This window comes from Trachypithecus francoisi, unplaced genomic scaffold (assembly GCF_009764315.1).
Source record: "Trachypithecus francoisi isolate TF-2019V2 unplaced genomic scaffold, Tfra_2.0 Lachesis_group3, whole genome shotgun sequence".
NCBI lineage: Eukaryota > Metazoa > Chordata > Mammalia > Primates > Cercopithecidae > Trachypithecus > Trachypithecus francoisi.
Genome location: NW_022681468.1, coordinates 120,139,033 through 120,163,752, shown reverse-complemented (window position 1 = coordinate 120,163,752; position 24,720 = coordinate 120,139,033). Strand labels below are relative to the sequence as shown.

The following is a 24,720-nucleotide window of genomic DNA, read 5'->3' as shown; positions in this document are numbered from 1 at the left end:
TCAGATCATAAAGGAGTGCCAGTAGCATCCCTAGATACTCCCTTTCTGTGAACTTTATCTTCCTCATAGTCCCACCTTACCCCTTCTGGGATCTTGCTCTCTACCTCCCCACAATTAAAACCTGCTCTGGAGAGTGTTGGATATCAGTCATTTACACTATAGTATAAGTGGTATTATATATAGACTATAAGCCAATGTGTTCTTTCTTGGAGCAATTTTTTAATTAGAAATTTTATTTCAGTTTATTAAACAAAAGGCTAAAAGAATGTTGTGGAGATTCTTCTTATGGCCAATGAAATCCCAGCCCAGAGTGAGAGTCTTGTGGGGAAACATCCACCACTCTGTACCAGAGACAGAATCCTGGGCCAATTAATCATTTGTCCAACTCAATGTACCTGGATCATCCCTGGTCATTTTGAGCTCCCTTGGTCTCTGGATAAGAACTTAACTATCCCAAGAGCTGCCAACCACTTCTCCCAATAAAATACAATACATATCCCATAATGATCAACCTGCAGAACTCTTAACCTTCACATCAGCAAGCCAAACTCCTTGGCATGGGGCGGAATGTAAATGTTAACAATCTCATAGCTCACTGCCTATAAAAACTCTTTAATGTGTGTCTAAGTAACAGGTGGTTGTCCACTGCCTACAGCTAGAGTGATAATTCCAGCTCCTCTTTCCTGAAAGAGATGAGTATTGATTCTCTATGTGAGAACATGTGGGTTACAGTGATGTTCAGGGAAAGCCAGATCTTACCAACATATGGACACAGTTCATTTACAGTTCTGCAAGGGAGGGAGAAGAATGTTTCCTTAGGGTTTTCTTTCCTTTTTTTTTTTTTTTTTTTAGAGACAGGAGTTCTGTGGCATGATCATGGCTCACTGCACTTGGCTCCTGGGCTGAAGTAATCATCCCACCTTAGCCTCCCAAAGAGCTGGGACTACAGGTGTGTACCACCATACCTCGTCCTCCGTTCATTGTTGATTGGTGTTAGGTACTGCCTGATCTCTTAACTCATAAGTGCCATTCTCCTCTCTCACTTGTTGCCATCCTTGAAGTCTACCTGACTTGGTATTAGAAGGCTCTTGACTGATCGTTAAACTCCATTCTTACTGATTTTTCTCAATTACTCCTTTAACTTCTTCTTTCTGCCATCTCTCAGGTCCATAGATGGCCTCTTGACTTGTCTGACCTCCTAAGCTCTGGTTTCACGATCTCCCACTGCACTAATGGACTTTGTTCCACACCTTACTGTCCTCTGTGGTTTTCAAGGCTACTTTGTTTCCTCCTATATACAACTCTATCCAATCCCTCCTCCAGTATTATTACCCCAGAGGATTGACATTGAGTCAGTCATACTGTGGCTGTCACTTCTGTTCCTTGGACGTGGTCTCTGCACCAGGAAAGAGGTTCTTGTCTTGTTCCCCTGTGTCCCAAGCCTCTGCCTGTGCCATGGTCCAAGCTGCCAGATCTATATCTCATCGTTTTGCTTGAACCGCTGCCCTGCTTGATTCCTTTCTGAGTGTTCCTGTTGTATCCTTTAGAATAGAGACTCTGTCTTGTCCTCATTGTGAAAATTGTATTCCCAGGGACTGGAGTCTAGTGGGAGCCCCAGTCCTTGGAGTCCAAGACTCCTTGCTGTCATGCTCAACCTATGGCTGCTAGGACCACCTTTGACTTCCAATCTGGGCTCTGATCCCTTGCCTGTCCATCTCATCTCTGGTCACTGTACTTTGTTTCCGTGCACGGACTTCCTGCTGACATCTGTTGCTGGGTCTGACCAGAAGTCTGCCATATCTCACTGAATAATGCCAGGGTAGGCCAACTGCTGTGACAAACAACCCCATGTCTCAGGAAGCTTCACACAGTAACAGGTTTATTTTTCATATCAGTCCAAGTGTTCGACAGTCTATCACAAGATGATCTGGGGACATGCTCCTTTCATCCAGTGGGCCCTCCATCTTCTAGGACCTTGGAATCCTTAAACTGGTTCCTCTGTATCCAGCCAGCCAGTGGATGAGAGAGGCAAGATAGCAAAGGAGATATCAGGAGAATTTTTTAGGGGCTGACCAAGAAGTGGTATTCATCGCTCTGACTTCATCATCACTGGTTAAAACTAGTGCCTAACCTCACCTAGAAAACGAAGTTTTCCTGAGTGCCAGGGGAAAATGAAAACAACTGATGTACAAGTAGTATTGTCTCTGCTACGCAGTGGAACATCTGTTTTCTAAGTGCTATTTCTTCCCGACCCAGCCTATTTCTTCCACTTCAGCTTATCATGCAGTCCAAAGTCTGAAAATGACTGGACTCCTGAGAAGATATTTCAGAAGTGAAGAAATTGGGGACCAGGGTTTTTGCCTTCCTACCACCTGAGCAGAAGGTGGATCCCAGGGGGAAGCCCCCCTTGGGAGAATTTCAAGCCCTACATAATCTTGCAAATTTTTGACAAGCGACAGCCTTTCATTTCTTCCAAGAAATAGTCTTTTTCCCCTCCTGGGGACTTGTTCAGAGAAGAGATACTCAAGTGATAGGTGCTTTGCAAATATCTAGATGGAGGGGGAAAATGGCATGAGAAAAAATTTAGACAAAACAATGCAGATCACCATGGAAACAATCTTTAGAACACACTGAGGAGAAGAAATCATTGTTAACATGGTTCATATTTTGCAGAGATATCCAATCACCAAATTCAATTTTAGACCTTTCAATCACGCTACCTTCAAAATGCCAGGGTTGTTATGACCACAGAACATGCTGATTTTCTGGGATCCCTCCTCTTACTCATCTAATAACCTTTAACGAAGATAATGCTTTAATTAAGGCAACTTACTGTTTCCCTGTTGGTTAATTTGAAATCAGTGAAAGGTCAAGTTACCATTAACACAGTGAGTTTACTAAGCTATTTTAGAAGTATTTTTATTCTGACAGCAGAAGGTTATGAGAATATGGCAAAAATATTTAGTTGAAATGTGAACAAGGAAAATAGGAGGTTTGTCTTTTGTATGGCATGGTAAGAAAAAGAGAAACCATTCTTAATTACTCAAAAGCAGTTTTTCTTAGAATCTTCTGCCCTAATATACGTGAAAAAGTCTACAGGTATGGATGACTGTTGGTCAATAATAATGATTCAATATGGCCATTTAAAGAAAACCTTTGGGTGTTGCTAATGAACAGTTTGTTCCAGGGGCTTCCAAAGAAATGTCAGAAGAAAAGCAGTGGCTTTTGCAAGTGAGGCCTCAGAGATGGAGGGTCACCAGCATCTTGGTGCTGGGCTTCCACCTTGTAGGCACAAAGATGTAGTGTCTGCCCATGGTTATCCGTTCACCAGTCTCATGGGGCTTCATCCCTGTTCATTCTCCAGGTTCCCAGTCTTTCTGGGGGGAAAGCGCTCTCTCTCTCTCTCTCTCTCTCTCGTTATACACTTTGAAAGCAAAGATGTCTTTCTCATTGGAAGGCAAGGCCAGAGTTTTATCTTATAGTCCCTGGATAGTGAGTTACAAACTATGCATTCTGAGACCTTTTGGAAAATTTATATGTATACTGTACATGTTAGAGACAGGGTCTCACTTTGTCACCCAGGTTGGAGTGCAGTGGCACAATCATAGCTCACTGTAGCCTTGACCTCCTGTGATCCTCCTGCCTCAGCCTTCTGAGTAGCTGGAATTACAGGTATGAACCACCACACTTGGCTTGGAAAATGGATTTGTGCTCTGTTCTCTATTTTCCTTGGCCTTGGTCTTCTCAGTACATGATATGTGTGGGCCGAGGGAGAAAAGAGCCAGCGTGCTTATGTGAAATAGAAAACAAATCTTCATAAAATTATGAGCTCTATACCTTCCTTTCATTTCTTCCTACAAATATTTGTTAAGCACGAACTATGTACCAGGTATTCTCTCTGGTGCCACTAATATTTCTTTTGTGTGCATCTTTTCCGTCTCTGTAACTTTTCTTCTTCCTACTTTAGGTATCAGATTTCCTCCTGTCCTTCACTTTCCTGTGACCTCAAAACCTATTATCAGGACAGTTGAGCTGTGAATTGTTTGCACTTTGGTGTAAATGTAAGTTGCTTTAATTTAATCTTTTGTTGTTGCATCAAATGATTCCCCGTTCAAGAAATTTTAGACATCAGTTTGCAAGCATGGGAGATATTTTCAAAGTAGAAGCCCTTTTCCAAAACCTTAGAGTCACACCATCTGTTGACCACCTACTTGGAATATGCATGAGATTGGTCCTTTCCTTGGCTTTCTTGTATAATCAGAACAGATAACAGAATTGATCAACCTCAGAAAAATATGCCAACATTGCTATTAGGATAAAGTCCCAAAGCCTTTTCCATAGCACACAAGACCCTGCATAATCCTGCCTCCTACCTAACTCTTTAGACTCTTTCTGTGTCATTGGAGGAAAGCCACATTGGAATTTTGTCAGATCTTTGATCAAAATACCATCTAATCTTAGCATGCTTCTGCTTGGAGTGTTCTACTTGTCAACCTCCTTCACCATGCTAACTCCTACTCCTGCTTCACGTCTCATCTTGGATGTTACTTCTTCTGACAAGCATTCACTGACTCTCAGGGACCTAATGAGACTGGGATTAGGCCCCCTGATACATGATCTGATAGCATCAATAATTTTCTTTTCTTTTCTTTTCTTTTTTTAAATTATACTTTAAGTTTTGGGATACATGTGCAGAACGTGCAGGTTTGTTACATACGTATACACGTGCTGTGGTGGTTTGCTGCACCCATCAACCCGTCATTTACATTAGGTATTTCTCTTAATGCTATCCCTCCCCTAGCCTCCCACCCCCCAACCAGGCCCTGGTGTGTGATGTTCCCCTCCTTGTGTCCATGTGTTCTCACTGTTCAACTCCCACTTATGAGTGAGAACGTGCTGTGTTTGGTTTTCTGTTCTTGTGTTAGTTTGCTGAGAATGATGACCTCCAGCTTCATCCATGTCCCTGCAAAGGACATAAACGCATCCTTTTTAATGACTGTGTAGTATTCCATGGTGTATATGTGCCATATTTTCTTTGTCCAGTATATCACTGATGGGCTTTTGAGCATGCAGTAATTTTCATAGCACTTCTCATAGTTGTGCTTAGTTATTTATTTTACAGAAGTATACTTCATTAATTTTAGTCTTCACACTGTCTTGTCTATTATTTTTGTATCAAACATCTATCAGAGTGCTGGGCTCATAGTAAATATCTGTGGAATGTATACATGACCAATCTTAAATACTAGCTCTAAATCAAAACTTCATCAAGAGACCCCTTGATGGTAATAAGCTGATTAGCTCTGCCTTGCTCAGTGGTCACCTACTGTGAAGGTAATTCCATCTTGGACAGAATCTCTACTTGGGCTGTGCCCTCATTGTCTCATGTCTGGAATTTCCCCACTTCAACTCATGAGATCATGCCAGATTAATCTTCCCCTTAACTCTGGTTTGACCAGGTCATTCTTCCCCTCAAAAGCCTCTGATGGATTGGAGTTGGCTACTGAATCAAGTTCAGACTCTACAGAATAAAGTTCAGACTCCACCTGGCTTTCTTTAAGCCCTTTTGTATGTTGATCCTGACCTCTATTTCTGTATTAACTTCCTTTCTAAGATGAATTGTTCATTCCACCAGACATTTTCACTCACTGACTTTAAGCTTTTGTTTACATTATTTTCTCTACCCAGAAGCACCTCCTGTCCTTCTGTTTATAAAACTTCTATCCATTGTGAGAGAACAACTCATATTCCATCTCTCTATGCAGTAGTCTTAGGCCACTAGTGTTAGGACTCTTTTAGGAGCAAGTGGTGACACTGATCTCAAATTGCTCTGAGTAAAAATGAGAACTTACTGTTAATACATGCAAGGTACTGTGTATTTCGAATTTTCATTTAGTCTGCATAAATTCTCCCCCAGCCCCTCAAAGGAAAATTGAGATATTTTACCTATTCCTATGATAACAGTATCTCAGTTTTCCTTTGGGGAACCACCCACGTCTCATGCTCCATTCATGCAGTTCCATGAGGCTGACCCCACCCATGGGCTCCAGGAGTGGAAGTTTTTTCTATCTCTGGGGGAAGTCCTCTCTCCATCTGCTTCCTTCTTCCTACAGCTTCTGGCAAGATCCGTAGCTTATACTTGCATTCTTACACGTAGGAGTCATCCAATAAGTATTTGTTCATTATATTTAAGAATGAGGGTTTGAGGGAAGAGTGGAAGACTCAGATTTTTCTCTGGGATTGTGTGGTTCAAAAACTTAAATTTGCCCTCACTGCTAAAGGAAATTGAAGGTCAACACATCTGTGTTATGGCATTTGAATCATGGAGATTCAAATGTATCCCAAATATATTTTCTTAGCTATAAGTTATCTCCTGGTCAATTTGGAAATCATTTGACTCTTTGTATGTGTGGCCCATGTATATGGCTCTTATATATGTAAAATGAAGTTATACAGGCAATGTACATAACTCAGTCAGCTGGTCTCCTTTCTATGGGAATTTTCCTCATTTTTAATTTAATAAAGAAATCATTCTGTCACTGAATTTTAATTCACAACGATAAGACTTCAGAAATATAGTATTATATTCAGAAAGCATTTCAATCTTCTTGCTGTCAAACACCTCTTGCTTTCACATGGGCACTTTATTGTTGCCAGGATGTGAATTCTATATTGACAGAGTCCTTATAGACGGAATTTTCAACTTTTTATTCTTAGCTAATATGGATGGGTAAGGGTTTTCTCCTCTGTTTTCATAGAAACATACTTTCCCACAAGACTAGATGAAAATGGTATGGTTGTGAAGCATTCTACGCTTTGGAGAGAGAAAATTTTCTCTGTTCCTCAAGACCTACTGTTAACGATCTCCAAATGTTATTGTTATCTCTAATTGCTGTGATGCTTTGAAGAGTCTGAAGGCACTGGAATCATTGTTTCCACCAAGAAATTGTTGCTTCTACTTTCTTTCGGTGCAGTTCCACTTGAGTTTCAGATGTAGAGAGTTATGGCTACGAATCCATCGTCCTTTGCTCTTTACATAACATTAGGGCCTGATGATTAGAAGGATGTAAGTTTTTACCTCTGTTGTCCTGGAGTAGGAGTAGACCGAAATACGCTCAAGCACTTGTATTAGCTATCTATTGCTATGTAAAAGGTGATCCCAACATGAAGTACTTCATAATAAACATGTTCAACAATAAACATGTATTATCTCACACATTTTCTGCGTGGAATCTGGGAGAGGTTTAGCTAGGTGGTTCTGGATCAGGATGTCTCAAGAAGTCATGTCAAGTGTTGGCCTGGGGCTGTAGTCATCCAAAGGCTTTGCTGGGGCTGGACTGGGGTTTTCAAGATGGCTCATTCACATGGGTATTGGCTAGAAGCCTAAGTTTCTTGCTCATGGAGACCCCTGCTTGAAGGGGCTTATGGCATGGCAGCTAGCTTCCTCCAGAGTGAATGATCAAAGAGAGAGACCAAGGAAGAAGCTGCAAAGCTTCTTATGGCCTTGTCTCAGAAGCAGTCACTTTGGCCACATTCTACTTGCTAGAAGTGAGTCACTAGGTGTAGCCCACACTCAGGGGGAGGGGAATTGAGCCTCACTTTTTGAGAGATGGTATATCAAATAATTTGGGGACATAGTTTTAAACTGCCACTGTTGTTTTGCTTTCCCTCCTTTATAATGGGCTATCTGCAAAACACAAACCGATGAACAAACCAACCAAGGTCAGGGGTTTAGTCAGCAAATGGACAGATAAGTACTGTTCCTTCAGTCTTGGGGTAATTTACACAGAATTTCATGCTTCCAACCTAACAAAATAGGTGCTCCCCAAAGTTCTAAAAAGATGAAGTGGAAATTCAGTCTGAGAGAGCCAGATTTTCAAACAATACTGTCTTCTGTGCCCTTGTGAATATGCAGTGGCCAGGAGGCAGCTTTACTCGGGGAGTGCTCAGAGAATGGGACACCAGGAAGGCTTCTGAACAGGGATAGAACTGCTTGGCTGTACTCACTTAGACTAATAGGTCAGAATGCAGGCAGCAGATGGTAAGACCTGAGTAAGAAGCTAGCTAGTTCTGTTCTGCAGGTTGGCAAAGGCCAGTCACAGATGGCAACAGTGAGGCTACAAGTAGATCCCGGTTCTGGGATCAAGCAAGTGCCAAAGCCTCACACTAAAATTATCTGCAGCATCGCTGAGAGATGTGCAGGATCCATAGGCAGAATTCTAGGCTTGGATAGCTAAAACAAAGACCACAGTGGTTCTGGCCCCTTGGTGGCTCTAAGTGCACAACATGAGGAAGGGAGCACTTGGTACCAGATGGAGAGGTTGTGGGAACAGAGCATGACTGTCAGACCACAGAGTGAAACATCGCACCATAAAGACAGATGGTGAGAGGGGTGCCCCCCTCCGTCGTGGCTCACTGCCTTTTGAGTACTCTTACTGCCTGTGTACCCTTCAAATGGGCCTCTTCAGAAGCTTCTACTTCCAAAGCATCTTCATCTAGAAGTCAAATGTAAGTGTTCCAAGCTTGATTCCAGGCTGAGAGCACTTCATAGCTTTTCTATTTTCTCACATTTAGAGACTACCAGGTTTCTGATGCACTAATTAATAAGGGAATCATAGAATGGTATAATTTGTGAAATTGAGCATTGGAGAAAAGATGTCACATGAGGATAGAGCCTTTCCAGTACATTCTTGCTATTAAGACACCCATGCAAGGGCAGAGGGGGTGGGAAACATAGAAAATGAACATATTTATACTTCAAGAAATAGATCAACTCTACATGTCATTACTCTACCAAGAAATTCAGTGGCTCTGCTGGTACCACATTTAAATGCAGACAGGCAGGGCTTTCCTTTAAAGGCTCTGCTCTGGCTCTTCCCCAGCTGTGCTCCTACATCTGAGGAGTCCATTAAGCTAAGAAATGTGTCCACCTTGAGGTGACTGTACCCCTTCAGATCTCACATCAGGTACCCAGGAGCCAGCATTCCCTGCCCAAATGGCCCCGAACCACTTCCAGAGCCTGCGTAGGCTTCTCCCCTAGATTCTGAGATATGCACCCCTGGACCTGTGGAATAGCCAAGAAATGACTGTTTTGGAGGGGTGAAAGTGAAGACAGAATTTGGACATGTGGGCTAGAGTGTCCATGGAATGGAGGGTACCTGGCACTGTAGGGCTGAAGGGACCATGGGAAGCAAAGGGTAAAGGCTGCTTCATGTGGGGACCAGCTCTCTCTGACCTGCCTCGGTCCAGCAAGGAGCTCTGAGAAGTCTCAGAATTCTCAGTTCAAACTGGGTCTTCCAAGTTGTTATGAAAGTGTATTTGTCAAGGTGAAAGGATATAATGCTTTTAGTTCACCGTTGGTTAGCTTTTTAACTTTTACATATTTAGACATTTAGTATGTGGGTCTCCATGTGTAGCCTTCTCATGGTACCTACAAATTCAAAATTGGTCCCGGCTCCCCATTTAATTTAGAATCCAAGTCAAATCAGCTTGGCCTGATTTTTAAGGCCTTTTACTATTTGGTTTTTCTCTAATCTTACCTCCCGCTAGTCTTCTGCAGGAATCTTCTATTTGTCAAACCTGTCGACCTACAGCCCAGGCTCAGCCCACATCCTTTTCTCTGTGCTCAGGTTCACATTATTTTTCTCCTCTGAAAGGCCTCTGTTTCTGCCTTGCATTTATATGGCCAACCTACTGTTTCATGACCAGATCAAGCCCCACAGCCATGTCTCCTCCTCTGGACTCTTCTAACAGCTTTTGCTCACCCACTTATTGGCACTCAAAGTGTGCAACTGTGTGTGGCCATTTTTCATATCATGCACAAGGTGTGGCTATAAGATAAGGAGATATAAATATGCAAGTTTTCAAACAAGGACAAGGGACAGGAAAAAAAAAAAAAGAGAGAGAGAGAGTTGCCAAAGAATCAGGAGAATGTAGTTAGGCAGCTACTAAGGGAAGAGATGTCAGCATTGTCAATAACGTGAGAGAGGTCACGGGAAAGATACTCCAAAATAGACCATTCTTCCAGGAGGAAAGAGGTCTTTTGTAACCATTGAGAAAATAGCAGATTGTGTGAGCAAAAGTAACATTGTAGTGGGAAAAATAAGAGATGAGAAAGTGGAGACAGCAAATATATTTTTATTTATTTACTTAGGGACAGGGCCTCAATCTGTGGCTCAATGCAGTGGCTCAGTTACAGTACACTGCAGCCTCCACCTCCCAGACTCAAGCCATCCTCTCATCTCAGCCCACACCCTGCCCCCCTCCCCGTCTCGAATAGCTGGAACTATAGGTGTGTGCCACCACACCCGGCTACATTTTTATTTTTATTTTTGTAGATACGGGAGTCTCTTTATGTTCCCAGACTGGTTTTGAACTCCTGGGCTCAAGCAATCCTCCTACCTCGGCCTCCCAAAGTGCTGGGATTACAGGCATGAGCCACAGTGCCCAGCAGCAAATACAATGTTTCTCAAGAAGTGTGATTCCTAGGAGAAAGGAGGAGGTAGTTTGGGTGGAAGAGATTGGGTGACTTTGTTCTGTTCAAAGGATGGGCGAGACCACGTTTGTGGGAGAAAGATTTAGAATAGAGGAAGAAATTAATAATGGGGAAAGAAAGAATAGCCGAATAAAATCTGGGAATGGCTGGGATCCAGGGCACAGGTGCAGGGTTTAACCTTGAGGAGAAAGGGCACTTCTTGCTGTAAGTAAGGAAGTGAAGAGGGTAAGATGAATGAAGGTACAGGATAGGCATAATAATGAAGAGACTGGATTTAAGAGTGAAGCCATTGGCTGCCGTTATAGGGGAAAGGCTAGGAAAGTCGAATTTTCTGGGTGCAGGTCCAGATTTCATATATTAAGGCATAACAGTCTTAATTCATTCCTTTCACATTATTCAGTGCCCTGCGTGTGCCAAATACTCCTCGGCACTGGGGTCTACAAAGGTGCGACTTTTCATGTAATTTTGGAATTTGTTACGCTGGTAACTCGAGATTTGCTTTTCACTCTTCTGGAAAGCTGTAAGTAGAAATAAATGCAGTCATCAGACGAGTCCTTTGTCAGACCAGATGTCCTGGGTTGGGGTTTGGAAAACATGGGCATCTTAACAATGGTGCCCTGTTTGAGGTGGAGAGGAAGCAGAGCCCAAATCGGGGAAAGGAATTAAATGGAGGTTTAGACGCGGGTAACCGGAGTGGGTGGGCCTTCCACCTGGAAGATGGAAGCCCCCTGCGCACTTCGGGTGGCGCTGTAACCAAGGGTAACCGCACCTCGGTTTACACCGGTATGAAGACCAGCCTCTTCCCCAAACCAGGTGTATCTACGGCGGCCTAGCAGGACCACACACAAACCAAGCACGTCACGTCATTAGAGCTACCTTGCCACTAACGTCCACTGCCTCCTACTACTTCTGGTCACTACTACCTTTGCTCACAGTTTATTAAGGAGGAGCGAAGAAGAGGAGGGGCGGAGAAGGGGCGGGGAGAACCACCTTTCCTTTTTTACAATTGGTCGTAGTAGACTCCAAGTCCTGCCTCCCGTCCTGCCGCCGACAGGCTGCCAGGACTGTCACTCGAGGAGCTGCCGCTGCCGCCACCGCCCCCCCCGCCCCTTGCCGTGGCCCCGCCCCTTGCCGTGGCTGGGATCTCGCGGGAAGAGCTGCGGGCACGGCGGTGGCTCGGTCTCCCGGCTGCGCGCGGAGCGGGAGGGCTCTCCTCACACAAGCTCTTCCTTGCTGAGAGGCTGGAGCTGCGGCACCGCAGGCCTGAGCCACCCCTTCTTTGCTGTCTCCTTCTCTTCCTCAGGGCTCCCGAGTCTGCTCGCCCTCCGACGCTGCTCAGGTTAGAGAGTCCGGAGCGCGTCTCCGCTGAGGAGCGGTCGGGACCGGGGACACGGAGCAGCCGGAGCAGGCGGGCTCCTGACGGGGGCGGCTCCGGGGGCTGCGCGGCACTGCCTGGTGGGCGCGAGGCTTGGCGGGGTTTGGGAGTGCGGGGGTCGAGGAGGCGGTGCAGTGGGATCCGGGCGCGGGCGCCCAAGGGCGGTGTAGCGGGTGTCGGAGCTCCCGAGGTGAGGGGGCAATGTATTGGGGTCCTGGGGGCTCTTCTGGCTTGAGGTGGGGGTGGGTGGCGGCACACGGGGTCCTGGGTCTTTGACGTCGAGGGAGATTTATCAGGGTCTTGAGCTTCTTTGAGGTGGTGTAGCCGGGTTCCTGGACAAGAGGTCCTTTTATCCGGGTCCCAAGCTCTTTGGGGCAGAGAATGCAGTTTAGCAAGGTTTACACCGGTGTAAACCTGGTCACTGGAGGCAGGTCATTGGGGGTTCTTTGAGCGGGCGTGGGCGTCCGTTTTGCATTGCTGGGATGAAGAAGCAGTGTGTCCGGGTTCTGGGGAGAGGGTTCTGTTCATCGGTGTCTCTGGGTAAGAGAGCGATGTATCCGTTCCACGGGGTCGGGGCCGCCTTGGGGGATTGTTGGGGGCTGAGGGTGTACGGCGGCGACCAGCGTCTGTGCCGGGGTTTCTGCTTTGCCCAGAGAGGGGCGGTAACCTGGCATGGTCTCCAGTCTTTTGGGGGCGACAGGGCGAGTTAGCTGGCCCCCGGGCGATCTCTCGGGTGGGCGCGGCTCGGTGGGCGCTGGGTACGCTGAGGGCGGGAGAGGGCTTTAGTGCTACCGCGAGCTTGCCCAGTCTGCGGCTGGGCGACATCCTGAAACGTTTTTATTCAGGTCTCCTTCTCTCTGGATGAGATTTACTCAATGCTTAGTTGGAGGATTGATCGGTGTTTGTTGCCTAGTTGAAGAAGCAGTGCGTTTGTTCTGCAGTTTTCTTTTCTCTGCCCCGGGATCCCTGTGGGGGCGCGCTGGTCTCGCTGGAGCTCCGGGAGCTAGAGTGGCAGCACCTTAGGTAGGTATTTGGTCTGCAGGTTCTTTAGGAGGCCGGTGTCCGCAGGTTGAACGTGAGTACCGCTCCTGAGCAACTGAAATCTGTTGAGGGTGGGGAAGACTGATTTTGGCTTGCTTTCCTAGGTGGTGGTCTGCTTTGCTGATCCTGCATTATTAGATCTGTTCTGAAGTCTTGCCTGAGTGAGTGTTAGGCACCGTCAAATAGTGCTGGGAAGCGTGTTCTGTCTGGCTTCTTTCTGTCCTTTGAAAAGCATTTGTAGAGAGGGTTAACGTCAAATTCAGCCTCCAGAAAACATTGGAATTTGAAATCCCAAAGCTAGAGCTCTGCAAAAGCTTTTTCTGCGACCTGTAAGGATGGTTAATCGAGCTCTTTTAGAAAATCCTGCTTAACAGTTTCATTGTATTGTAAAAGTGTATTTAGCCTTGGATATTATAGAGGTTTTGGTAACTAGCGTAGGCTTAGGTGGAATTTAAATAAAATGACCTGTATGATGTGTATGGGTTAAAAAACAAAACAAAAAACAACGTATAGGTCAGAAAGTCTGTGTGTTTGCCTGATGTTTCTTTTGGTTAGTTACTCTATCACAGAGGCCTGTAGATGAAATTTAATGGGGCAGGCAGTGAAGTCCGTAATCAGAGCTATTCTGTAGATGTGTAATCTGGGGTTAACAGACAAATTTGAGTATACCAAAGCAAATCATTTTGCCTGCCTTATTCTTTTTCTTCGTGTCAGTTTTTTTTTTCTCTCGTTTTTTGGTTTGTTTGTTTTGAAACAGGGACTCATTCCGCCTTCTAGGCTGGATTGTAGCATCGCTACCATGGCTCACTGCAGCCTGGACCTCCAGAGCTCAAGCAGCCCTCCCAGTTCAGCTTCCCACCCTCACCCCCAGTAGAGTAGCTGGAACTACATACATATGCCATCATGCCTAATTTTTTTATTTATTCAATTAATTAAAGACAAAGTCTTGCGCTGTTGTGCAGTCTGGTCTTGAACTCTTGGCCTCAAGTGATCCTTCAGCCTCAGCCTCCCAAAGTGCTGGGATTTACAGGCGTGAGTCACCATGCCAGGCCTCTTAGATACAATTTTAAAAAATATGTCATTTCTTCTGATCTTAGAACCAGACAGATTAGGGATAATGTACCTAATTTTGGAATTTTACATCGTTTTGAAAAACAAGGGAATCCTGCACAGCAATATTTAATACTTTGAAGGGGTTAATATGTTTTGTTGTTGTTTCTATTCAGACCAAAATACCTGGTTGACATATACAGCTGTCACAACTAATTGCTTGAGCAGATATTTGGTTGGAATGACAGCCCCCAAACCTGTAAGCAGATCTTATTTTTCCTGTTTTTGAGATAAAGACAAAGAACAAATTAAGCAGGTTTCAGAACCTTTTTTTTTTTTTTTACATCAGCTTTCATCATTTCTAAGTAAGAAATAGACTGATAAGTCAACAAATATTTGATTATCTGCTATGTGTCACAGCTCTGGAGGTACACTGATTAAAGCTGTCATGTGACTTTCCCCTTTAAGTCAAGAGAGAGAGGAAGGCAACAAATAAATACAGTTAAAAATTGTGATACTGCTAAGGAAGAAATACAGAAGGTACTTGAGATTCAGCTCTCTTTTTTTTAGTAACCCCTGAATGATGATACAATTGATGTCTGTTGTGATAATCAGAAACCAAGCAAAATAGTTAACTGCCTTCTAAATTGATAAAGAAAGATTAAATTACAATCAGTAGAGTTTTAGATGTTAAATATATGTTGATTCTTTGTAGATGCTTGTGCTATGTAAGCATACAAAAGTCTATAAGGATACACATCAGACTTAACCATGTTTGAATTCTTCAGGAGGGAGTTGCAGAGGCATAGAAGAGAGCAGTTTAGTTTTATAGTTTTATATTACTTGAATCTATTTCAATGAGCAGACATTACTTTTAAGTACAAGTTAGAGAAACCCCAAAATTAAAACATTTCAGTCACTGTGCAAATTGGTGAAATGTACAGTGTTTATAAGGCTTTTGTCAGTGTTGTCACTTGCACCTGTGTATACTAATGAAGGAAAAGAGTATTTCAAGTATCTGAAAATTATAAGGGTGTGTAGGGTGGGGTGGGTAGCACAACAAAATAAGAAAAGACATAGACGTAAGTAAAAGGTTAAAACATGTTAAGGTTGTTGGATATTTAATTATGTAAAGATAAATTAATTTTAGGATTTTCTTTTATCAAATTTAATTTTTTCCCGAGTTTGAAAAAGGACGTTTTTAGATATCCTAGAGGACAATAGGGTGGGGGAATAGGTATTCTTATTGTGGTACAGACTTCAGGAAATTTCTTTTTGTCAAACATACACATCTGATATATTTTGCTTGTGAAGCATACGAACCATAAAAATAATTTTATGGTTTCATTATTACACTGCTGAAAATGACAGTACCAAAGTGTCTTTTGAATTATCATTCAGAGTCCTAGAATCATAAATATGATATGCTAAAGCAGTTTCTAGAAAGGAAATCGTAAGACATGAATTCCAGTCTTCACTGTGCTACGCATGGTGTGTCCCTGGATAATTCCTTAGTCTTTCAGGGCCCCAGTTTTCATATATACATATATGAATTATACTTACATACATTATATATATAATATATACTTTTGCTTTGATCATATATACGTATATGACATGTGTATGCTGTTATATACATATGTCATATATGTATAGAATATGTATAATATGTAAAATATATGTATACAAAGATATGTGTACACACACTTATACATATAGTTTTTATGTTGCAAGTCTGAAGTATTATATGTACAAAAAGGAAGAGATACCTTAAGAGTAGCTAGTTCTCAGGATACAACTAGTTCCATGTAATTTTTACATATTATGCCTAATTTTAGAAGCCTCTTTTTTTAAAGATACATGGCAAGTATTTAATTCTAGAATATAGATTCATGAAGGTGAATGATTTTCTTTGGATAATTTAGCTTTATCTGTTAAAGCATTATTATTTTTAGTTTCAGTCCCTGGTTCTTTAGTAGATTATCTATATAATAATATGTCCTTACTTAACTCTGGATATAGAATGAGGTCTCTAGTGGTTGCCTCCAGTCTTGCCCCCCTTTAATCCATCCTTACACTACTGCCAAGGTGATTTTTTCTAAAGTGCAAATCTATGCAAATCTATTCATTGCTTCTTTTCTTGTTTCTTTTCTCTTTTCTCTTTCTTTCTTAGATATGTTACTCAGATTTATTTCTTTATCTTTCAGCTTTTAAGTTCAGGGGTACATGTGCAGAATGGGCAGGTTTGTGATACAGGTAAACATGTGCCGTAGTGGTTTACTGCACAGATCATCCCATCACCCAGGTATAAAGCCCAGCATCCATTAGCTGTTCTTCTCTTCCTGATGCTCTCTCTCCCTGCCCTTCTTTCTTAAAGCCCATACTTTATCAGCCCAAGTCTCTATCATTACAAGGCCTTTCATCATCTGGCTCATCTTATGCATTTACCCCACCATAAATCTGAAGCTCCACTTGTACTAATACGAGCAGTTTACTGAATGAGCCATACTGTTTCCTGACTCAGAGCCTTCACATATGTTCTCTCCACTGTTTAGAATGCCTTTCCTTCTTTTGTCTTGCTGACAAAGTCTACTGATTTTTTTTAAGATACAACGTAAGCACTGTGTACTTTTTTTTTTAAGCTTTTTTTTAGCTTTTTTTTTTTTAATTACCATTTTTTCTTTTCTTTCTTTACTGTCTCCTTTTTAACTCTTCTGGTCCTCCCTCTTCCCGACCCTAGGTGTTATATACTCACTGTATCATGCTCATTCATTCTTTTGTGTTTACTAATGTGTAGTAATTATGTCTCTCTTTCCTCCTGGACTCAAAGGCAGGTTTATATTTGTCTTATTATTTTTGACTTCCTGTTGCTTATTTACACATAGTTGGCTATCATTACATGTTTTACTCTCAATACCAAAAGATGTGTTCATGATGTCAGAAATGAGTTAAACTCAAATCTCAGTCTTGTCCTGTTTTCGTAAAATTTGGGGGTTTCTAAAGTATCTTATTCTCTTGCCCTGTGACCACAAGCTGATATGAGAATGGTAGTTCTTAGCTTTGTGTTTAAGAAATAAGACTTGTAGCACTTTAAGAGGTGAGGGTTACTCTGTTAAACTTGCAGAAAAGTCTTGTAGAATTTTGAGGCAACTACTAATCCTTATCTCTAAAATTGCTAGGAGAGATATTAACTAGTTTGGGTGTTTTAAATCTTGGACATCATTATTTGGTAGCTGTTTTACCTTGGCTGCTTTTTACTTGGAAAATGATAGTAGCTGATGTGTGCAGGTTTTTATTTAGGCTTTAATAATTGCTTTACATGCATTGCCTTTAATTTTCAAAATAAGTCCTGATCATTTAATAATTTGCTCAGCGTTATTATCTACTAAGATGCAGACTATGACTACATGTAGGTCTGACTGTCTCCAGATTCTGTGCTTTTTCTAATACTACATTGTTTTCTGAATATGACTGCTTATTCAGTGTTTAAAATGAGTAACAGATATTTAATTCATTTTGTAAATTGAAGAAGTAAGTTGTAAGGTTTATCCATTCAATTTGTCCAAAAAAGCTAAAGTAGACAATTTGAGATTGATGGGACTTTAGAGACCATTTAATCCAACTCCTTCCTTTAGCATATGAGGAAACACATATGCAAGAGTGGTGGAATGGTGTGCTGAAGATCACACAGTTAGTTGGTCTATAAGATTTTCTTTGTTAAGCTGCTTGTGAACACTGGTGTTATAAAACTATTACTTGAGGCCAGGCGTGGTGGCTCATGCCTCTAATCCCAGCACTTTGGGAAGCCGAGGCGGGCAGATTACCTGAAGTCAGGAGTTCAGGACCAGCCTAGCTAACATGGTGAAACCCCGTCTCTACTAAAAATACAAAAATTAGCCGGGCATGGTGGCACACGCCTATAATCCAGCTATTTGGGAGGCTGAGGCAGGAGAATTGCTTGGGCCTGGGAGACGGAAGTTGCAGTGAGCCGAGATTGTCCAGCCTGGCCGACAGACCTAGACTGTATCAAAAAAAAAAAAAAAAAAAAAAAGGCCAGGTGCGATGGCTCACACCTGTAATCCCAGCACCTTGGGAGGCCGAGGCGGGTGGATCACTTGAGGTCAGGAGTTCAAGACCAGCCTGGCCAACATGGCGAAACCCCATCTCTACTAAAAATGCAAAAATTAACCAGGCATGGTGGCGCGCACGTGTAATCCCAGCTACTCAGGAGGCTGAGGCAGGAGAATCACTTGACCTGGGATGCAGAGGTTGCAGTGAGCTGAGATCACGCCACTGCACTCAAGCCACTCCAGCCTAGGTGACAGTGTGAGACTCTGTCTCAAACAAAACAAAACAAAACAAAAAAGTATTACTTGAAAGAGGTACCAGATGCCTGATTTTCACCCTCAAGGGAAAAAAAAAAAAAGCCTAGAATGACTTTTTATAAAAGTAATGTTGAGGATCTGAGAGTCTTAAGGACAATCAGAGAAAATCCTGACTTTGGATCATGACACATGGAGACACGCCAGTGCCTTTATGCACATGGTTCCCTAATCTTGGTTCCTTTTCTTCCTCTTTTTCTTTCTTAAAATTTGTCCACGGTTTACTGATATTATGCCTGCTGAATTGTTATTAGCATCAGTCTTACCAGTTATCATTTAAGTGCCAACCATGGGCTAATAGGAATACAAAAATGCATAAAATCTAGTCACTGCCATAAAGAAGCTTGGTCTGTTTGGGAGCGGAAGGCAGTATATATCTAATTGCAAGGTAGTATATAAAGATAACCATGAGTAGTACAGCTTTAGCAGCTCAGAAGATTGGATAAATGTGGGCTGGGCTAGTGGTTACAGAAATTTCTATATAGAAAAGTTTCTATTTAAGTCTTTAAGCGAAGAGTTGGAATGGTGTGAAAGGAGAAAAAGACTTGGGAATTTTTTTTTTTTTAATTATCTCAGCTTTTACTAATCTTACCTTCCTCACTTTCCTTCAGCCACACTCCTCACTGTTTCATAAGATCTGTAACATGTTCTTTCAGATATCCAAATGTCTCCCTCCCTCACTTCCTTCAGGTCTTAATTAAAGTATCATCCTTTATCTGAGAACTTGACTGGTCATCTTGTTTAAAATGACAGTATCTCTTCCACACATACTCTTCCTGTCCTTCTTGCCTGCTTTGTTTCTTTTTTGTGCTTTTCACTATCCAAAGTACTCTAGATTTTTATTGTCTTTCTACCCCTACTAAAAAATATATAAGAGCCGGTGACACAGTGATGCACGCCTGTAGTCCCACCTACCTGGGAGGCTGAGGTTAGAGGATTGCTTGAGCCCAGGAGTTTGAGATCAGCCTGGGCAAAAAAGTAAGACCCTATCTCAAAAAAAAGAGTTAAATGAAAAATTAAAAAACATAAGACCCTCCAGGATAGGAATTTTTACCCATTTTAGTCAATACTGTATCACCAACATACAGAACAGTGCCTTTTACAAAGTAGGTGCTCAAATTTTTGTTGATTAATGACAGTAGAACTTTAAAAGCAGGAGCTTAAAAGATCGTTTGATCTAAGCCTCTCATCTCTACTTTTCTTTCTTTCTTGCTGGCAGGCATGGAGGAAGAGGAACTTTCCGTTCTATCTATTCCGTTTTTTTTTGTTTTTTTTTTTTTTGAGACAGAGTTTCACTTTCGTTGTCCAGGCTGGCGTGCAGTGGCGTGATCTGGCTCACCGCAACCGCAGCCTCTCGGATTCAAGTGATTCTCCTGCCTCAGCCTCTTGAGTAGCTGGGATTGCAGGCATGTGCCACCATGCCCAGCTAATTTTGTATTTTTAGTAGAGATGGGATTTCTCCATGTTGGTCAGGCTGGTCTCAAACTCCTGACCTCAGGTGATCCACTCGCTTCAGCCTCCCAAAGTGCTTGGATGACAGGTGTGAGCCACTGCACCCGGCCTATCCATTCTATTTTTTAAAAAATTTGATAGGGCTTGAAGAAAAAAACATATACAATAAAGTACACAAATCATAAGTGTACAGCTTAATGAATTACATATGTAAACTTGTAACCAACAATCAGATCAAGATAGAGAACATTTCCAGGACCTTGGAAGCTTCTTCCTGTTCTCTCTTAGTCATTGCTTAACAAAAGTTACCAATTTTCTGATCCCCATCACTATAGATTAGTTGTGCTTATTCCTGAAATTCGTATAAGTGGAATCAAATCATTCTTTTATGTCTAATTTCCTCTGTTGAACATCACATCCGTGAGATCCATGTTTTTTGAGTTAGTAGTAGTAATTCTTTTTCATTGCTCTGTATTATTTCATTGTATGAGTATCTATTTGTGTCTTCTGTTGACAGACATTTGGGCTGTTTCCAGTGTTTAGTTCTTAGAAACAAAGCTACCATAAACAATTTTGTGCATGTGTTTTGGTGACCATAAAAATTCATTTTTTGGTGAAGCGCTTCATTTAAATATATAATAAAACATATCTCCATATATACACACACATATACACACATAATTCTTAAGCTCACATGGTTCCTATCACATGCTAGATGATCACTAAATGATTAAAGATGAATTAACTAATCTTTTATTATAATATTATTTCAAATGTATTAAAATAATTTTTTCTCTCTAATAACATTTATGAAAATCTTAGTAATCTTTCTCCATACCTGATCTGTTTGAAGAATAGGAATAAAAACATTCAATCAAAAGATAAGACCTTAAAAAAATTAGACATTGCCATATTGCTTTCTAGAAAGATGCTAATTTATATGCCAATATGGAACATTAGTTTTAAAAAAACTTTTGCTATTTGATAAGCAAAATATCTTACTTTAATTTGTCTTTCTTCGATTATAAGTGAAGTTGAAACATTGTAAGTTGTTTCATAAACAATTAGATATTAAAATATTTATAATAAAACAATTTTTAAAAGAATGCCTCAGACATTGTCTCGTAAGGTAAAAGATATTTTAACTAGAATTAATGTTCTTTATTGTAGTTTTTCCTTTTAATAGATAAAACATTTTGCATAGTTATTAGAAAAACATAAAAAATTCAGAGACAGAAACAGTTGTCCCAGAAGCAGCCATTGTTAACAGTTTTTTATGTATACTTCTGAACATATTATAGACTATGCATGTATATGTATATGTGTATAAATATGTGTATATGTGTATGTGTATAAATGTTTGTATATATATTTGTGTGTGTGCATGCATGTGTGTAATGTGTGTGTATATATGCCAAAACATTAGATGAATTATGGAAACCATTCATTAAAATACTGTCTGGTTTGGATGTGTTATTGTGTACCGTTTTGTGTACTAAAAATTAGAAAGGGTCTAGCTATGATTGGTATCTGGCTACTGGCCCAGAAAGAAGAAAAGCAGGGTCTGGCAAAGTATTTGGCAGTAATCTTCTATAAGACAAGTGGCCTTAGCTCTCCTTATTACTGCATCAGTTCTTTGACAATAGCACTTCTGTTTATAGTACTGATTGTGTAGTATTACTCCAAAGTGAAAAGCCAAGTTTTTGAAAATTAGACAGATGATACCTGAAAGAACTCTTGAGAAGTACAAAAGCTATTTGGAGGTATTTAGGAGAACATTTAGGGAAAAGATACTTTATTCTTAAACATTTTAGGATTCATTTGCTTGACAGTTACAGTTTTTGCAGAATTTCTATGACTACTGTTTTAACAGTGAAAATTTGAGTTTGAATAATTGTAAATAAAATTCTTCATTTACTTAAACTTTTATTTACCTAATTTAAAAACCAATCAGCCTCAATATAAACATATTTTAAAAATATTTTAAGACATTTTTCATGATAATATATATTAGTAATTTGTCTCATACATAAAAGATATTTCTGAGCTTGACTTGAATGTCACTGTTAGATAAATGGTTTGAGCAACAAGAGTCAGAAATTTTAATTGGATTCTGCAGGATTTTAATGGTTTAGGGAAAAGGGAAAAGGTATTTGCTTTTGGGATAGATTCTTTTTTTTTTTTTTTTTTTTTAAGACGGAGTCTCACACTGTCACCCAGGCTGGAGTGCAATGGCATGATCTCGGCTCTCTGCAACCTCGGCCTCCCGGGTTCAAGCAGTTATCTTGCCTCAGCCTCCTGAGTAGCTGAGATTACAGGTGCTTGCCACCATGCCCGGCCAATTTTTTTGTATTTTTAATAGAGACAGGGTTTCACTATGTTGGCCTGGCTGGTCTCAAACCCCTGACCTTGTGATCCACCCACTTTGGCCTTCCAAAGTGCTAGGATTACAGGCATGAGCCACTGCGCCCAGCCCTGGAATAAATTCTTTTTAAGGCCCTTATTTCAAAAACTAAAATTTGGGGATGACTATTATTTACTGAATACTAACTCATTGATGTAGTCCAGGATAAGTGAGGGGTATTATAAGAGTTCCTGTTTACTGGAATTCATGTATCCTACTAAGGATAGATTATAAAACTGTAAGGGCCACTGATAGAATTTACATCTAATTGTGATTAATAATATTTGGGGAATTTGAAGAAAGAATTTGTCAGAGGGGAGAGATCATCTTGATTTTTAAAAAATGTTCAATTTTGAAGTATATCTTTATAGGAGAATTGCAAAGATAGTACAGAGGATTTCCATGTGCCATATACCCTTCACTCAGCTTTCTCTAATGTTCATATCTTATATAATCATGTTATATTGGTCAAAACTAAGAAATTCATACTGATTTTTTTTTTTTTTTTTTTTTTGTTGAGACGGAGTCTCGCTCTGCCGCCCAGGCTGGAGTGCTGTGGCCGGATCTCAGCTCACTGCAAGCTCCGCCTCCCGGGTTCACGCCATTCTCCTGCCTCAGCCTCCCGAGTAGCTGGGACTACAGGCGCCCGCCACCTCGCCCGGCTAATTTTTTTGTATTTTTTTTAGTAGAGACGGGGTTTCACCGTGTTAGCCAGGATGGTCTCGATCTCCTGACCTCGTGATCCGCCCGTCTCGGCCTCCCAAAGTGCTGGAATTACAGGCTTGAGCCACCGCGCCCGGCCTCATACTGATTTTTTAAAAGGGAATTCAATTAACCTGTTTTTTTGAAGACCTACTATGTATAAAAGAGTATTTTGGCTGCTGAAGTATGTACAATATGGGAAAAGGAGTAAAGGTTACAGATAATAGCAATAGACTGATGAGCTTGGTGTCATTCCTTGAACAAATTCTTAAACAGATTATCGAACACATGTGTTGTTGGTACTTACAAAAGAAGGCACTGATCACTCGGAACCGGCATGGGTTCACAAGAACAAGTAATGACACCTAGCTTTACTTCCTTTCTTATAGGATAAGTGAACTATACCTGTAAGTAGGTATATCAGAAGATACTCTGGCCATAGTATATATAAAATTATCACTATATATATTGGATTTTAAATTACGTGCTGGGCACTGGATTAAATGCTTTTACATAGGTTGCCTCATTGAGTTATTGTTTTACAGATGAGGAAAGGGACCCTCAAGGTTATACATATAGCATTTGACATCCTTTTATGATATCTTTTTAGACTAGATAGAAAATGTGGTCTCAAGAGTTACATAGATAGGTGGATTAGTAATTGCTTAAATGGCCATATCCAGAGCTTGATGATTACTGGGCTTATGTTAAAATTAAACTACAGTACATTCTTAGTGGTGTGCCTCAAGAAGTTATCATGTCCTATGTAAGATTTTTATCAGTTACTCTCAAAATTGTAAGGGAATGCTGGTATATGCACAGAATCAGGATCTTCACTCACTCTTACTGCCTTATTTCTAATAGTTAAAATGACAGACTGTATTAAGAAAATACTTGTTGTGAAATGTGTTGTAAGATTTTATATTTGACGTGTAAATATTTGATAAAGACAGGCCTATAATTGAATTTTTTTTTCAGAAGTCTACACAAATACAAGATGGGAATCTTGGAGGGCTAACAGCAGTAGGTGTGTGTTTAAGCAGAGGTGTGTGCCTGGGTGTGTCTCCTTATTTGTCTACAGTTGGTGAGTGGTTTTTTATAACTATCCCAAAAGCTAATACCTGCTTAAGCTACACTATTTTGAAGCATATTGTCCAAAACAGTTGATTTTTATTTTGTACTCTGCATCTAGCTTAGTTCTGTTCTGTTTGCCACATTTTAAGGTAGGCATTGATAAACAATGTAGTGAGAGGAGAGTAATCAGAATGAAGCAGTCTTGAAACAGATAGTTGCAAAGTAATTGAAACATTGAGGTTGTTTAGCATGGAAGAAAGAAGACTTGAGGTATATGATAATACTTTTTAGATTGGGTAACTGGATGATATTTAATGTTCTTCCTGACTCAAATCTGGGATTCTGTGAAACATGAAGAAATGGCACATGGAAGAAGGATTAAGCATATCTTTTGCATTGCAGTCTGAAGGATGGAACTAGGAACAATGAATGAAAGTTAGAGGAAGGAAAATATTGGTTCGTAATGAAGAAGCCTTTTTATTTTTTTAAGAGATGGAGTCTTGCTGTGTTGCCCAGGCTGAAGACAATTTGAATGGAGTAAACATTGACTCACTGAGCCACTAAAGCATAGATTGAGTAGTGTTTAATCAAGCTATCCTCTAAGGACTTTTCCAATTTTAAAAATTTAAAAAATTTTCTTCATTGGTTGTAATTCCAACTGGCAGAACATTTTCTTGGGCACTTATTCACACTTATTCATAATACTTATGGCTTCATATAGTATCAGATTCTATTAGGGAAAATG

At 40.9% G+C, this 24,720-nt stretch overlaps 1 protein-coding gene across 4 annotated transcripts in view; it reads left to right on the top strand.

Moving 5' to 3' along the window:
- Positions 1 to 11,615: 11,615 nt before the first annotated feature.
- The window catches only part of GLCE (glucuronic acid epimerase), a 125,138-nt gene continuing 112,033 nt past the window's right edge, over positions 11,616 to 24,720 (top strand). For 2 of the 4 annotated variants that reach the window (XM_033189594.1, XM_033189590.1), the window contains exon 1: positions 11,617 to 11,834. The gene's annotated coding sequence lies outside the window, so the exon portion shown is untranslated. Of the gene's footprint in view, positions 11,835 to 23,879; positions 23,986 to 24,720 lie in introns of all 4 variants that reach the window. The other 2 variants (XM_033189591.1, XM_033189593.1) reach the window with 2 other exon arrangements.